Source organism: Tamandua tetradactyla, chromosome 7 (genome assembly GCF_023851605.1).
Source record: "Tamandua tetradactyla isolate mTamTet1 chromosome 7, mTamTet1.pri, whole genome shotgun sequence".
In the NCBI taxonomy this organism is placed as follows: Eukaryota; Metazoa; Chordata; class Mammalia; order Pilosa; family Myrmecophagidae; genus Tamandua; species Tamandua tetradactyla.
In genome coordinates this window covers 28,382,783-28,399,129 of record NC_135333.1, presented here as the reverse complement: position 1 = coordinate 28,399,129, position 16,347 = coordinate 28,382,783, and the positions used below count along the sequence as shown (strand labels likewise).

Genomic DNA, 16,347 nt, shown 5'->3' with positions numbered 1-16,347 from the left:
CGCGGCCTGGGAAACTCGCCGATCCGAGACTCGTAGCCGGTCAGGGAAGCCGCCTGCAAGGGAGGGGTGTCAGCCGCCGGCCTCCGCGGCTTGGGAAACTCGCCTCTCCGAGACTCCCAGCCCGTCTGGGAAGGAGGGAGCGAGGGGCGCCGGCCGCCAGCCGCCGTGGTCTGGGGAAGTGCGCACCGCTCGGGGAGCTCACCGTAGCGGATTCTCGCAGCCAGACCAGCCAATCCAGGCTGGGGTACACTGTGTGTCCTATCCCTGCCGTGGCCCCGGGAGCTGTTCTGCACTGTTCCTGGTTATTTAGTAGTTGTTCTGGAGGAGTAACTAAGATGCGCACACCTTACTAAGCTGCCATCTTGGCCCCCTCGGCCCCTAATTTTATTCTTGCAGGAGGAGCCGGCAAATAGCGCAAGGAGGGATGAGCCGTCCACCAGGGCAGATCCTCTCTGTTTTTATTTTGTTTTACCTACTTTGCCAAAACTCCAGGGCTAGGTCAATCTGGCTGGCTGTCTTCATGGTTTCCAGCCATTCCTGGACCTCTGAGCTTGTTTGAAAGAATCAAAACCTTTGGTTCTTTCTGGTTTTAGGTGACCTCCCTTACGCATTTGGCACAGTGACTGTTTCAAATATATCTCCTTCTCCTTCCTTTCATCTAGCAGCAGAGAATCTTGCCTCTTAATTTACAAATAAAATAGAAACCACCAGATTGAAACTCTTTTTAACTTGTCACCAAATCTATTCTTGATCTGTTACAGTGAAAGATGTCTCTTTCTTCTTTTCTGTGGTGAATCTTGCTTGGGTCCTATTCCTAGGTTTTTTTGTTTTTAAACTTCTTTATTGTGAAATATAACATATATACAAAGAGAAGAAAGGAACAGCAATAATTTTCAAAGTACAGTTCAATAAGTAGTTACAGAACAGATTTCAGAAATTGTTATGGGCTACCATTCCTACTATTTTATATTTTTCTTTCTAACTGCTCTAAAACTTTGGAGGCTATAAGAAATGTCAGTTTAGTGATTCAGCAGTTATACTTGTTTGTTAAATCCTATTTTCTCTGTTATAACTCCTCCTTCTCCCATTCTGGAGGGATCAGTAGGCAATGCTCCTTTTGAGTTTTTCATGTAGAGAAGGAGATTCAACACTAAAGAATTGGAGATGTAACTAGTTGATAATCTTGGAGAGGCTGGTCTGAATAATTTATCTGACTTCGGAACCCTTTGGAAACTATAGATTCCAGGAAAGCAGACATGGTGCATGAAACTTTTATAGAGTCTCAGTTTGAGCCGTAGGTGTTCTTTTTTGTTTGTTTCTTTGTTTTTCCTTTATTCTTTTTTTTAAATTTTATTAATTAAGAAAAATTACAGGAAACAAACACTCCCAACACGTACACTCAGCAGTTCACAATTTCATCACATAGTTGCATATTCATCATCATGATCATTTCCCAGAACATTAGCATCAATTTAGAAAAAGAAATAAAAAGACAACAGAAAAATATTACAAACAGAAAAAAAAAATTTTACAGGCCATACTCCTTACTGATCCCTTTTATTGATCACTAGCATTTCAAACTAAATTTATTTTAACATTTGTTCCCCCTATTATTTATTTTTATTCCATATGTTCCTCTCATCTGTTGACAAGGTAGATAAAAGGAGCATCAGACACAAGGTTTTCACAATCACACGGTCACATTGTGAAAGCTATATCATTATGCAATCATCATCAAGAAACATGGCTCCTGGAACACAGCTCTACATTTTCAGGCAGTTTCCTCCAGCCTCTCCATTACATTTTGGATAACAAGGTGATATCTACTTAATGCATAAGAATAACCTCCAGGATAACCTCTTGACTCTGGAATCTCTCAGCCATTGACACTTTGTCTCATTTCGCTCTTCCCCCTTTTGGTGGAGAAGGTTTTCTCAATCCCTTGATGCTGGGTCTCAGCTCATTCTATAGTTTTTCTCAATTCCTTGATGCTGAATCTCAGCTCATTCTGGAATTTCTGTCCCATGCTGCCAGGAAGATCCACATCCCTGGTAGTCATGTCCCACGTAGACAGGGGGCAGTGTGGTGAGTCTGCTTGCTGTGTTGCTGGAGAGAGAGGCCACATCTGAGCAACAAAATAGGTTCTCTTGGGGTTGATTCTTAGGCTTAATTTTAAGTAGGCTTGACCTATCCCCTGTGGGGTTAAGTTTTATGAACAAACCCCAAGACTGGGGGCTCAGTCTATAGCTTTGGTTGTCCACACTGCTTGTGAGAATATCAGGAATTCAACTTGGGGAAGTTGAGTTTCACCCCGTTCTCACCATTTCCCGAAGAGAACTTTGCAGGTACTTTTCCACTCACTGATCAAATCACTCTGGGATTCATTGGGGCATCACCTGGACGAACCAACAAAATCTCATGTCCTGTACAAAATTCCATGTACTTAAGGTGTTCAGTCAACTATCTACATAAGTTACATTAGAAGATGCACTAGTCAAAGTATAGATTTGTACCAAATAAACATTTTTTGCTTTAGTCTCACACGGTAGTTGAAATTTTAAAATACTAATTACCATCTATTTTCAACACACTACTGTAATGACATTCTTTTGTTCTTCCTCATGCAAAAACATTTTTTAAAATTTGTACATTTAGTCACTATCATTATAGAGTTTAGGCATTCCTAGATTACACCATCTCAATCTTTATTGTCTATCTTTCTTTGTGATTTCATTTATGCCCCAGCCCTCCTCCCTCTATCATTCTCATATACAGCTTCATTCTGTTTTGTTTTTGGAAAAATGAAATGTAAGAATTTTATTTTAATGAGCTGTATTTTCTAAATTTTTGTTTTATTTTTTCTTGTTTTCATACAGTATTGAAAACAAAACGCGGCACATTCACATTTTTCCGAGGAACTGTAAAGATGATCTCTACAGGGATAAACGTTGAAAAGCCTGAAGCTCAATCAATTGATGTTGAAAACTCTCAAAGGGAGTAAAGGCTTGATCTGAATGGTCTAGAACATGTACTGTAATTTAATAGAAGAGATGGTCGTCTTAATATTTAATGATTTAAAAGAACTTCCAAGTCCATGCGAAGAATACAGTCCTAGATAAAATTTCTGAATGCATTTTATGCTACATATGTGTATACTTTGCGATCCTCAGGTGTTCGTACCAAATATTCTCTCTCAATAAGTCCTTCAATACGGTTCTTAATATCAACTGGACTTGGTAAGAATCGAGCCTTCAACTGCTGTGTTACCTCTGCTACTAACACATTGTGCTTCATCTTCTTCCTAGATTTCATTATCCGTACTATAGCAGCTTCTATCTCATGTTTTCTGTCATCATCTACTTTCTGCCTTGTTTCTTTCCTTTCTGGGTCAGATTCATCTTGTTTGGCAGCAACTGTTTGAATCTTGACTCTGTGTAGTTTGGATGTAAACTGGTCATTAACTGTAAATATGTGACCATTTTCTATTTCCTTTGACTTGGGTTCTTTTGTAAGAACCTGCTGTGTTGGTTTACCACAGGCGAGGGACTGCAGGGGTCTAACAAGTTCTCTTTCAGGGATATCAGTCTCTTGTTGAATTTCCTCAAATGTGTATTTTTCTCTATTATTAAAGAGCATTAATATGGTCATCTGGAAAGTGGAGACTTGCAATATGTGCTTCCTTGTATTAGAGCCTGTTACTTGTGTACCTCCAACACCAACTTCAGATCCATCTTCCTTTTTAACTGGTCCATAAAAAGTGGCATTGAGATCTGCAGAACCCATATGATGTTGGAGTGTGAGCTGTCGACCGCTGTGTTTAGCTAAGTGAAACCTTCTGAATATTTCAAAAGTATGCCGTGGTGCTGGTGGGATGTTGCACTTTGGTGTGGCTGACTCAGTGGGCCAATATCCTGTTGTGAGCACCCGGACTGTGAGATCAACACCACCTAAAGACACCCCAGTTGCCTGTAGGTGTTGCCTAAATTCATCCATTGTTGTGTTTGAGATGCTCATATCCCTAAACATTCCTTCCAGTTTTGATGTGAACTGACATCCACATTCCATCTTTAATTTAGATATCATGTTTTTTTCAGAATCATCAGAAACACTTTTATTTGTGAGCAGTGTCCTTGCCAAGTGTTGTTTATAATAACATTCAAACACATCTTTTTCTTGCATAAACCTAAACAGGACCATTGCCTTATCCAATATTGTTTCTACTTCTTGTTCTGTTAGCCCTTTGACTCCCTTTTTCAGCTTATCATCAATAAATAATGAGAGGTATTCAGGGGACCTGGAGTTGAGGTTGAGAAAATACTCAAAGTCACCCACTATAGTTTGTTTAAAGAGCCGGTCATTATTGAACGATTCCTGGAGGAAGCGATCAAACCTACTCTTCAGATCCAATAAGCCCTGGATATAGTCAACGGGATTCTTTCTTTCTCCTTCCTCAGAAACGAGGGCTTTACCTTGCTCCCTCAAATAAGAACTCATACATTCACACATTGTTTTCAAACCATTTGGCACATGACTAAATAATTTGTACATGCAAGCAAGGTCTTCTGTCTTTCCATTTTTCAACATATGTACTAGTCCAGAATTCTCCATTTCTAGTATAGTCTTCATGTGCTTGGAAATGAGTTCCCTCTCAACCACCTTCACAATTGGCTCTTGAGTTGATTTGTCAAGGCAGTGCATCACCTGTTCTATTTCTTCATTAATTCTAGCTTCTACTTTCTTTATATATACTGAAGCACTGTTTTCTGCTACAAACTTCTGACTTTCCATCTGAAAAAATTCTGCAGACATTTCCAAAAAAGGAGCCTCAAAATCTTCTTCATAGACTGATCTTCCTTCAAGACCTAAAATCATTAACATCTGGCAAGCATTTCTTATTGCGCCTCTGTCTACAACTTCTCCTTTGCGTTCTCTTGCAATCATATCCAACAGAGTTTGCCGTAGATGATCCCTAATACACCCATAACATACAACTTGATCTTGAAAAATAATTAATCCCAAATTGTAGACATTCTCCACATTATTTTGTTGTACATATACATGGTCCATATATATTAGTATGTCTCTAATCATCACCATAGCTGTTTGATGATCATTCCATGCTTGATTTAGTGTTTGAAGAAAGTTGTTATTCAATGAATTTAGCACATCTTCTCGCACCTTATTTATGAGATGTTTGGTAACAACTTCTCTCAGTCCAGTATAGAGCTTTTCTCCATGTTTATGCAAAACCATTGCATATATATTTCTATAGAGCTCCTCAAAACTAAGACCACTGTTATTCTTACGCTGGATTTCTTGAATTGCATTTTTCAGAAGGTCCCAAATGCTGTTTACATATTTTTCATCCATGGTCATCGGAAAGGCCCGGATACGCATCTTGGTGTCCTTCCAGCTGCCCGTGCCTTTGCTCAGATTCGACATGGTGCTCGTCCCCTCCCCGGCAGCGGCGCTTCAGGTCGCACTCCGAGTGCCGGTGTCACATTTAAGGCGGGCGGGCAGGCGAGGGGCGACGCTGGGGGCAGCGGTGGCACGGCCCCCGGACTGGGCTGGGGAAGCTGGCTGGCACCTGGGCGGCCGCGGCGGCGGTGGCTCAAGCTCTGACGGCTCGGGCTCGGCTGGGGGGCTGCACCGGCGCGGCGGCTCCGCGGGGTGCCCCTCACGCCCGGCTCGGTTCCCTTTATTGCGCTCCTCCGCGATGGCGGCAGCGACGGACTAACATCTCACTGCGTAGGCCGAATGTCCTCCTCCTCCTCCTTCTCCTCCTCCGCCTCAGCGAAACGAGATCCAGCCCAGAGGGTGGAGGGGGGAGGAGGGAGGGAGGAGAGCCGGAGAGTGGAGAGATTGGGGGGAGGGGGGGACCGGAGGACGGTAGGGGTAGGCAGGTGGCCGCGGCAGGGCGCTTCATTCTGTGTTTTAACATAATTGTATTACAGTTAGGTAATATTGTGCTGTCCATTTCTGAGTTTTTATATTCAGTCCTGTTGCACTATCTGTATCCCTTCAGCTCCAATTACCCAATATCTTACCCTATTTCTATCTCCTGATGGTCTCTGTTACCAAGGAAATATTCCAAGTTTATTCACTAATGTCAGTTCATATCAGTGAGACCGTACAGTATTTGTCCTTTTATTTCTGGCTAATCACACTCAGCATAATGTCCTTAAGGTCCGTTCATGTTGTTACATGCTTCGTAACTTTATTCTGTCTTACAGCTGCATAATATTCCATCTTATGTAAATGTCACAGTTTAGCCAACTGTTTGTTGATGGACATGTTGACTGTTTCCATCTCTTGGTAATTGTTAATAATGCTGCTATAAACATTAGTGTGTAAATGTCCGTTTGTGTCCTTGGCCTCGTGTCCTTTGAGTAGAGACAACATATAGATGGGTCCTGTTTTTTAATCCATTCTGCCAGACTATGTCTTTTGAGTGGAGAGTTTAATCCATTAACATTGTGTTATTACTGCATGGGTAGTACTGTCTTCTACTATTTTGTCTTCTGAATTTTATATGTCATATCTAATTTTCCTTCTTTTTACCTTTACTCATAGTCTTCCTTTCTACTCTCTTCTCCACACCTCTCTCTTCTGTCTTTGTATCTTCTAGTGTTCCCTTTAGTATTTCTTGCAGAGCTGATCTCTTGGTCACAAATTCTCTCAGTGATTTTTTGTCTGAAAATGTTTTAATTTCTCCCTCATTTTTGAAGGACAGTTTTGCTGGATATAGAATTCTTGGTTGGCAGTTTTTCTCTTTTAATAATTTAAATATATTATCCCACTGTCTTCTCGCCTCCATGGTTTCTGCTGAGAGATCTACACATGGTCTTATTGGGCTTCCCTTGTATGTGATGGATTGCTTTTCTCTTGCTGCTTTCAAGATCCTCTCTTTCTCTTTGACCTCTCACATTCTGATTAGTAAATGTCTTGGAGTATGTCTATTTGGATCTGTTCTCTTTGGGGTATGCTGCACTTCTTGAATCTGTAATTTTAAGTCTTTCATAAGAGTTGGGAAATTTTCAGTGATAATTTCCTCCATTAGTTTTTCTCCTCCTTTTCCCTTCTCTTCTCCTTCTGGGACACCCACAACACGTATATTCGTGTGCTTCATGTTGTCTTTCCAGTTCCCTGAGTCCCTGCTCATATTTTTCCATTTTTTTCCCGATGGTTTCTGTTTCTTGTCGGATTTCAGATGTTCCGTCCTCCAGTTCAGAAATCCTATGTTCTGTCTCTCGAAATCTACCATTGTAGGTTTCCATTGTTTTTTTCATCTCTTCTACTGTGTCTTTCATTCCCATAAGTTCTGTGATTTGTTTTTTCAGAGTTTCAGTTTCTTCTTTTTGTTCTTTCCTTGCCTTCTTTATATCCTCCCTCAATTCATTGATTTGGTTTTTGAAGAGGTTTTCCATGTCTGTTTGTACATTCTGAATTAATTGTTTCAGCTCCTGTATGTCATTTGAATTGTTGGTTTGTTCCTTTGACTGGGCCATATCTTCAACTTTCCTAGTGTGATTTGTTATTTTTTGCTGGCATCTAGGCTACCTTAATTACCTTAATTAGTTTATTCTGGAGATTGCTTTCACTTCTTTTATCTAGGGTTTTCTTGCTGGATGAATTTGTTGTCTATCTGTTCTTTGACATTCCGTTCAGCTTTATCTGGACCTTTAGCTTAAGTTTTGTTTAACAGAGGAGAATTTTTCAGTTCTTGTTTTCTTGTTTCTTGCCCTGCTTGTGTGGTGCCTTTCCCCCACACACACTTAGGAGGGTCTACTTAGATATTATAGACCCCAGCCAGATTTTCCCAGACCAAACTGGCCTCCTATGAGGAGGAAAGAGTCACCTGCGTCGGTTTTCCCTGAGGGTGAGACCCAGCAGGTTGAAAGACTTTCGTGTGAAGTCTCTAGACTCTGTTTTTCTTTGTCCTGCCCAGTATGTGGCGCTTGTCTGACTGCACGTCCCACCAGCATAAGATGATGTGGTACCTTTAACTTTGGCAGACTCTCCCTGCTGGGGGCGTGGTGGAGACAGAGGAGAGGTTGTAGGCTGGTTTTAATGACTTCAAATTACCAAGCCCTGGTGTCTGAATTCCTTGATGGAGGGATTCCACCTGGGTGGGGCTTCACCCCTCCCCTGGGAAAGGTGCGAGCTCCAGATAAGCCCCCAAAAGAGCTCACTTCTGCCTATGCCTGGGGCAGTTGCAGCCTGAGAAGTCCTGCTGCTATATCCAGAGGCAGTGAAGCCTTTGTAGATACACAGCCACAAAAACCTCTGTTTCCTTCTCCCCCCCCCCCCCTTTTCTGTCAGTCCTGCCCCCTTGGCGCCGGGACAAAAATGAGCAACCTCCGTTTTGATCAGGTTCACCTAAGCTGGGGGCCTATTTTTAGTAGTCAGAATTTGTTAATTAGTTCCGCAATTGGCCTTTGATTGTGCCCAGTCCCTGCTGCTGGTAAAGTCCTTTCCTTTCCCCTCTGGGAAGCGGCCTGTGGGGGAGGGGTGCTGCCCCCTGCAGCTTTGCGCACTCACGGTTCTGGGGGGTGATTGCAGCCAGTCTAGCTGTTCCAGACTTGGGTATGTTGTGTTTCCAGTCACTATCGTGACTCCGGGAGCTGTTCTGTACTGTTTCTGGTTATTTAGTAGTTGTTCTGGGGAACGAACCTAAATGTACACGTTGTTAAGTCGCCATCTTGACCCTGAAGCTCCTAGGTGTCATGAAGAGTTAATAGGAGTGATGTTGGTTGGGGTTTAGGAAACCACGCTGTCAGCGCCAATTGGAGCATGCGTAAGAGTAGCCTCCAGAATAACCTCTTGATTCTATTTGATGTTTCTTAGTCACTGATGCCTTTTTTTAAATATACTTCTTTTCTTCCTGTTTGATTAGGAAGGTATTATAGATCCCATGGTCCCAGGGCCAGACTTATCCCTGGTAGTCACACCCCATTTGTCAGGGAGATTTTCATCCCTGAATGTAATGCCCAAATAGGGAGAGCACAATGATTTTCCTTGCAGAGTTGGGCTTAAAGAGATTGAGGCCACATCTGTGCAGCAACAGAGGCTTCTTGGAAGCAACTCAGGCCTCGTTATAGGTAGTCTTAGCTTCTCCACTACAGAAATAAATTTCATAAGGGCAAGCCTCAAAATCAAGGGCTTGGCCTGTTTTCTTTTGAGTTCCCAGTGGGTGAGAGTATACCTGGGGTTCCCCAGATGGTAAAGTTTAATAGTTCCAATTTTTTTTCTTTCAGTCCCTCAAGGAACTCCACCAGTACTTAAAAAAAATTTTTTTTATTGATATATCTTCACACACATACAGTTCATCCAAAGCATACAATCAGTGGTTTATAATATCATGACATATTTGTGTGTTCATCACCATGATCATTTAAAAAATATTGATTTCACTCCAGAAAAAGAAATAAAAAGAAAAAACTCATAAATCCCATACCCCTTACCCTCCCTCTCATTGACCACTAGTATTTAAATCTAACTCATTTTTTTACCCCTTATCCCCACCCCCATTGTTTATGTATTTATTTATTTTTAATATAGGTATATTTTAAATGTTTTTTTTTATAAAATATAACATATATACAAAGAAAACAAAGGAAAAGCTATAATTTTCAAAGTATACTTCAATAAGTAGTTACAGGACAGGTATCAGAGTTTCTTATGGGTTACCATTCCACTATTTCAAATTTTTCCTTCTATCTGCTCCAAAACATTGGAGGCTAGAAGAAAGTTTTTTTTCTTTATTGTGAAAAGTAACATGTATACAAAAAAGCAGTAAATTTCATAGCATACTGCAACAGTTAGTTGGAGAACAGATTTCAGAGTTTTGTATGGGTTACAATTCTACAATTTCAGGTTTTAACTTCTAGCTGCTGTAAGATACTGGAGACTAAAAGAAATCTCAATATAATGATTCAGCAATCATATTTATTTGTTAAATCCTACATTCTCTGTATAACTCTACTATCACCTTTGAACTTTTCTCTCACTCTTAAGAGGTATTTGGGCTGTGTCAGTAATATGGGGTAGGAAGATGGAACTAGTTGATGTTCTGGAGAGGCAGGCCCCTCTGCATTTCAGGACTTACCTGCTCCAGGGACACATCTGGAAGCTACAGGTTTCTAGAAAGTTACCTTACTGCATGGACCCTTTGTAGAATCTTATATAATGCCCTACGTATTCTTTTGGATTGGCAGGAATGGTTTTGGCAAGTTATGGTAGGGAGCAGTGTCTAACTGAAGCTTGTATAAGAGTGACCTCCAGAAATAGCCTCTCGACTCTATTGGAACTGTCAACCACTGATGCTTTGTTTACTACACTTCTTTTCACCCTTTTGGTCAGGATTTTTGTTGATCCCATGATGACAGGGCCAGACTCATCCCTGGGAATCATCTTCCATGCTGCCTCATGTCTCGTGTAGGGAATAGGGCAGCAGTTTCACTTGCAGATTTGGGCTTAGAGCGAGAGATAGGCCACATATGAGCAACAAAAGAGGTCCTCTGGAGGTAACTCTTAGGTTTACCTGAGATTCTCTGCTACATACATAAGCTTCACAAGAGCAAGCCTCAAGATCAAGGGCTTGGCCTATTGATTTGGGTATCCCTAATGTTTGATACAGTATCAGGAGTTTCCCAGGTGGTAAAGTTTAATAGTTCCATATTTTTTCTCCCACCCCTCAAGGGACTTTGCCAGTACTTTTTCTTTGTTGTTGTTGTGGTTTAACTTTTTTTTTATTGTGAAATATAGCATTTATACAAAAAACAATACATTTCCAAGTACATGTTAACAAGTAGTTATAGAATGGATTTTAAAGTTTGGTATGCGTTAAGTTTTAAAATGTTATGTTTTTTCTTCAAGCTGCTCCAAGACACTGGAGACCAAAATAAATATCAGTATAATGATTTAGCAGTCATACTAATTTGTTAAATCCTGTCTTCTCTGTAATACTACTCCTCTCTTTTTTCTTTTTTTTGTGAAAAGTCCCCAGCATATGATCTGTCCTGGAGAATGTTCCATGAGCACTAGAGAGGAATGTATATACTTGTGTTTTGGGGTGCAGTGACCTATATATGTCTGTTAGATCTAATTCATTTATCAAGTTATTTAACTTTTCTGTTTTCCTGTTGATCTTCTGTCTGATTGTTCTATCTATAGAGGAGTGTGGTGTATTGAAGTCTCCTACTGTTGACATGTATTGCTCCCTTCAGTTTTGTCAATGTCTGCCTCATGTGCTTTGGAGCTCCTTGATTGGGAGCATAAACATTTATGATCGTTTTATCTTCTTGGTGAATTGACCCTTCAATTAGTATATAATGTCCTTCTTTGTCTCTTATGATGTCTTTACATTTAAAATCTGTTTTGTCTCATACTAGTATAGATACTCCTGCTTTTTTGGTTACAACTGTGTGGAAAATCTTTTTCAATCCTTTCACTTTCAATCTATTTGTATCCTTGTGTCTAAGATGAGTCTCTTGTAAGCAACATATAGCTGGATTATGTTTCTTCATCCATTCTGCTAACCTGTATCTTTTAATTGGTAAATTTAGTCCATTAACAAAGTTATTACTGAAAAGGCGTTTCTTGATTCCACCATCTTATCTTTTTTATTTTATTTGTCAAATCTATGTATTCTTTTCCCTGTTTCTCTTTTTATCCTTTAAATTACCCTTATGATACTCTTTAATTCTTTGCTGTCCTCCAGACCCTCCTCTCCTGTCTTTTTTTTTTTCAGATGGCAGAACTCCTTTTAGTATTTCTTGTAGGGCCAGTCTCTTGTTGACAAAGTCTGTGTTCAGGGGAGGTATAAGCGCAGGTTGGGGATGTTAAGCAAATGCTTCTGAATGTGAGTAGCTGTGCAGGTGCACCAATCTGGGGTGCATATCCCTGGTGTGCGCTGTTCTAAGTGTGGGGCCTTTTGTGTGCGCTGTTCTAAGGCGTGGGGTCCTTTGTGTGCATGTTTAGAGCCGTGGCAGCAGGTCAATCTTATGCCTTCATGGATTGGGAGCAGGTATGACCTGTCTGTGCAGCTCAGCACTTCCTCAGAGCTGGGAAGTGTGGCTGAGGGCCATTTGCATGAGTGGTAAAGTGCGGTTCCCAGAGCTGAATGACGTGATTAGGGGCCCATGTGCATGCGTGGGTCTAGGAGTGCCGTAAACTGATGCACTGGGCTGGAAGGAGGGTGTGAGGTTGTGGGACACTATGGGCAGGGGGGCAGGGGTAGCCTGAGTTTGGAGGGTAGTGCCCACAGCCTTTATGTGCTGGCAGCAGCCTGCAGGGAACAAGGAGGGGGAGGTAATGCTTGAGAGGGGTGCAGGAGAGGTGGGTTAGGTTGTATTTGGGGTGGGAGTGTGAGGCAGGTACATGCACTGGGGGCTGGTAGCATGGGGACGACTGGGGTGCAGGGAATGGGAGCAGGTGACAGGGTACAGGTGCATGGGGTATGGGGTGAATTGCTGGTCATGGGGCTGCAATGTTGAGGGTATCATACCCAAGAAACGTTGCCTGGTTTACTTCCTAGACCCCTGCTCCCGTCTGTGCACTCTTGTAAGCTCCAAGCCTCCGTTCCAGGCTCCAGCTTTCTGCCTGAGTTTCAGTTCCTCAGCCTCTGAAACTAGGGCCGCCCTAAGTTGTGCAGAAGGCTCTCCCTGGTCGGCTGTACTCCCAAATTGCCACCTCAGTCGCCCTCCTGTCCCTTCTCTACCTTTCCCGTAGAGCAGGGCTGAACTCGAGGTGCTCTATTTTGCCAGTACTTTTTGATTGTCTGCTTAGTATTCTTTGGGTTGTATCCAGGCATTATATCAAGCTATACAAGTTTAAAAGCCTTCATTCTTATTCTGGGCTCCCTGTGTTTGGATTGTTTACTTGATCTATCCAGATAGGTTGAGTTAGATTATATGCTATGAAAAATTTAGGTTCTGGACAAAATTAACCTTTCTCCTTTTGGTCTCAAAGAGTAGATGAGGTTCTAAAATACAGACAATGTCTTCCTTACGCCTGTATTCTGAATTACCTTATTCTTGACTTTGTTAGCTTCATTCTTATCTCTAAATACCAGGTTATACATATATGAAATAGCCTCTCAGAACCCAAAAATGACATTTAATGCTCCATACTAAATGTCATTGCTGTTAGAATTTATAGTCTAAGCACCTGTTTTCTTATAAGTGTTTTTAAAATGAGACCATATGTTCTAGTTTGCTAGCTGCTGGAATGAAACACACCAGAGATGGATTGGCTTTTAATAAAAGGGGATTTATTTTGTTAGGTCTTCAGAGGAAAGGCAGCTAACTTTCCACTGAGGTTCTTTCTTACGTGGAAGGCACAGGATGGTCTCTGCTGGTCTTCTCTCCAGGCCCCCGGGTTCCAACAGCTTTCCCCGGGGTGACTTCTTTCTGCATCTCCAAAGGCCTGGGCTGAGCTGCGAGTGCTGAGATGAGGAATGCCGAGCTGCTTAGGCTGTACTACCTTGTGCTTTCTCATTTAAGCACCAGCCAATTAAGTCAAACATCACTTATTGCAGCAGACACGCCTCCTAGCCGACTGCAGATGTAATTAGCAACAGATGAGGTTCACATTGGCTTATGTCCGCAGCAACAAGACTAGTTATGTTCACCTGGCCAAGTTGACAACTGAATCTAACTAACACACCATACAATAATTGCTCTTTAGTTTCTGGCTTATTTTGCCTCACCAGTTGTCCAACAGGTTCATTCACAGTGTTGCATGCCTCACAACTTCCCTGCTTTTTGTAGCAGCACTGACTGAAAAGTAGATTGGTGAATGATGCTGTGTATATATGATGGAATATTGTGCTGTTTATTTTTTTTCATCATTTGTCTAGACCCTGGATAAAGGGAGTATCAGACACAACTTTTTCACAATCACATGGCCACATTGTTACCAATGCTTTTAAATTAGCGGCTCACCATAGTCTGATATGTATCTGCTTTCTTAGATTATTAAATCTGCACTTCCATGTTAACTTTTCTGATTAACATCTTGTCTCATTAAAAATAAACAAAATCTAGTTTATTTAGTCTTTAGTCTTCACCTTTAAGCTCTCTTCACTCTTTTCCCGTCTACAAACCTACCTCATAAAATAAAGGTCTTAATTAATAATTTCAGCTCTCAAAATTGCAGTCTGATTTCTTCCTCATCTGCAACCATGAAACTCTCCCCCAACATCACCAGTAACCCCTTTGTGGCTAAATCCAGAGAATACCCTTATCTTTTGTGTTCTTGAAATATTTTGCTTCTCCTGGCTTTTCTGGCACCATCTTTTAAACCTTTTCTCTCTTTGTCTCCCAGTGACCTTTCACAGTCTCTTCCTCTTAAAAGTTGGTTCTATTCAGGATTCTGCTATAGGCCTTTTTTTCTCTTTTTATTATGTATGCTCTCCTTGGGCAAGCTCACCTGTTCCTAAGGTTTTATTAGTCATCTCTATAGTGACTGCTTCCAAATTGTTACCTCTAGCCCAGATCTCTTTCTGCATTTCAGATATCTGCGTCCACCTGCTTAAGTGTACATCTGCATTTGAATAGCCCATAGTTACTGTACACCCAGCATATCTAAAACTGACCTCTTCTCATCTGTAAAACTCTGTCCTTCTTATGTAATTCAGTGACCAGTGCCACCATTTACTCAGTTGCTGAAGATGCAGCTACAATCTTTCTGCCTTTAGTTTGTCCATCTCATCCCACTTCACTCCATTGCAATGATCTTTCTCAGTGTAATTGTTCTGCAACAACTCTGATCATATCATTCCCCTTTAGTGACAGACTTTCCATTAAATGACCCAAGTGATCTGGTTCTTACCTCATTTCCCAGCTATCAATCATTCATAAACACACCATGCAGTGCTACTTGAAGTTATGTCTGTAACATTCCAGCTTTCCTTCTTTTAGTGCCCAACCCTCATCCTTGAGATCTTATTTTATAGGTCAGTTTTCTTGGGGAACCTTTTCACTGAATTTCTTTCTTTCTTTTTTAATATAGAAATACTTTTATTGAAAAATCATCACACACATACAGTCTATCCACAGTATTGCTGAATTTCTGACGATGAATTAGGAACCCAATGAATGCTCTCATACCCTTGTATTTTTTCCTATTTAGTATTTATCTCACTGTATTATCTGTGCTTGTTTATTTTTCATTATCTCCTACCAAATTGTTAGCTCCTTGATGGTAGGGACTATGTTTTGATCTTTTTTTTTAAATTCTCAGCATCTAGCACAGCACATAATATATAGTAGACTCAGTAAATAAATATTTATTGGATGATTAATGATTTAATAGATATAGAATTTAGAATCGGAAGAACCTTATTTGCATGGAATACATATCCTAGATTTTCAGGGTGAATGATTACTAAGTGGTGTTTGGTTCTTTTGCTTAAGATAATTATTTCAAACAAAGGAGGTCAAAACCTCCTTTTAACCCGTTGCCCTTGATTTCACTGCTAAGTAGCCCTAGCTAGCTTGTTTCAAGGCTTAATTGGATGGGTGTTTCTTAATTCTGGCCGTCAGTTAGCATCATCTGGGAAGCTTGTCATTAATTTTCCAGTTTGTTAGGATAGATCCATGCCAGCCTTATTGTTCTCTGTCAAAAGAAATGGCAGGTAACACTTTGTAGTATCTTATTACTAGAAGCACCAGTCGCTAGGAAATTAGGGACTTTTTTCTATTCATGACCCTTGGGTCATGACTTGCAGTATAAGCAAAAAGTTGCCATTTGGCATAGTTGTTCTCTTTAGTAGGGTCTCGGTTTGAGTCACTGCTGACTATCACGTGCCTTTTCATGTTGGGCTTACCGATTAATTCTCTAGAGTCTGACCCCATGCAGATAGGAAAATTTGGTTATTATCATGAGGAGGAGCAGCTTGCTATTTAATTACTTATCAATATTAATGCTATTTCTTCTTTACTCTTAGGGCTGAAATATCTCCTGTTCAGCTCTTTGAATTTTCAGAAGTTGTTTGTTGCTTTTGGTAAATTAACCTGAGGAATCAGGTTTATTTTTCAATTTAATTTAAAAATGTGAACTCACTCAGAGTACAGTTATTTGTGATAGTATTTTTCTACTCACCTAGTATAATATTTTGGATCTGTTCATTGCATAGCATACAGCCTTAGAAGAATGTGAGAAGCATCACAACTTTGTTCTTTTCCTTTGATTTTTGTACCAACATGGTTTTCAATACTGTAGCATTCAGTGGCATGTTATTTACAGATAACATTTCACAAATGTAAGACTGAAATAATTGCTGACATATCTTAGCTTTGAGAGACTTAAAAGCTGAATGATTGCAAACATCCTGTCATCAAA

General features: G+C 40.8%; 1 protein-coding gene and 1 pseudogene across 17 annotated transcripts in view; one reads left to right on the top strand and one right to left on the bottom strand.

Moving 5' to 3' along the window:
- RBFOX2 (RNA binding fox-1 homolog 2) overlaps positions 1-16,347 on the top strand; it is a 393,928-nt gene that overhangs the window by 71,018 nt on the left and 306,563 nt on the right. The gene's annotated exons all lie outside the window — the stretch shown is intronic.
- LOC143690915 (cullin-3 pseudogene) lies at positions 3,119-5,456 on the bottom strand (annotated as a pseudogene).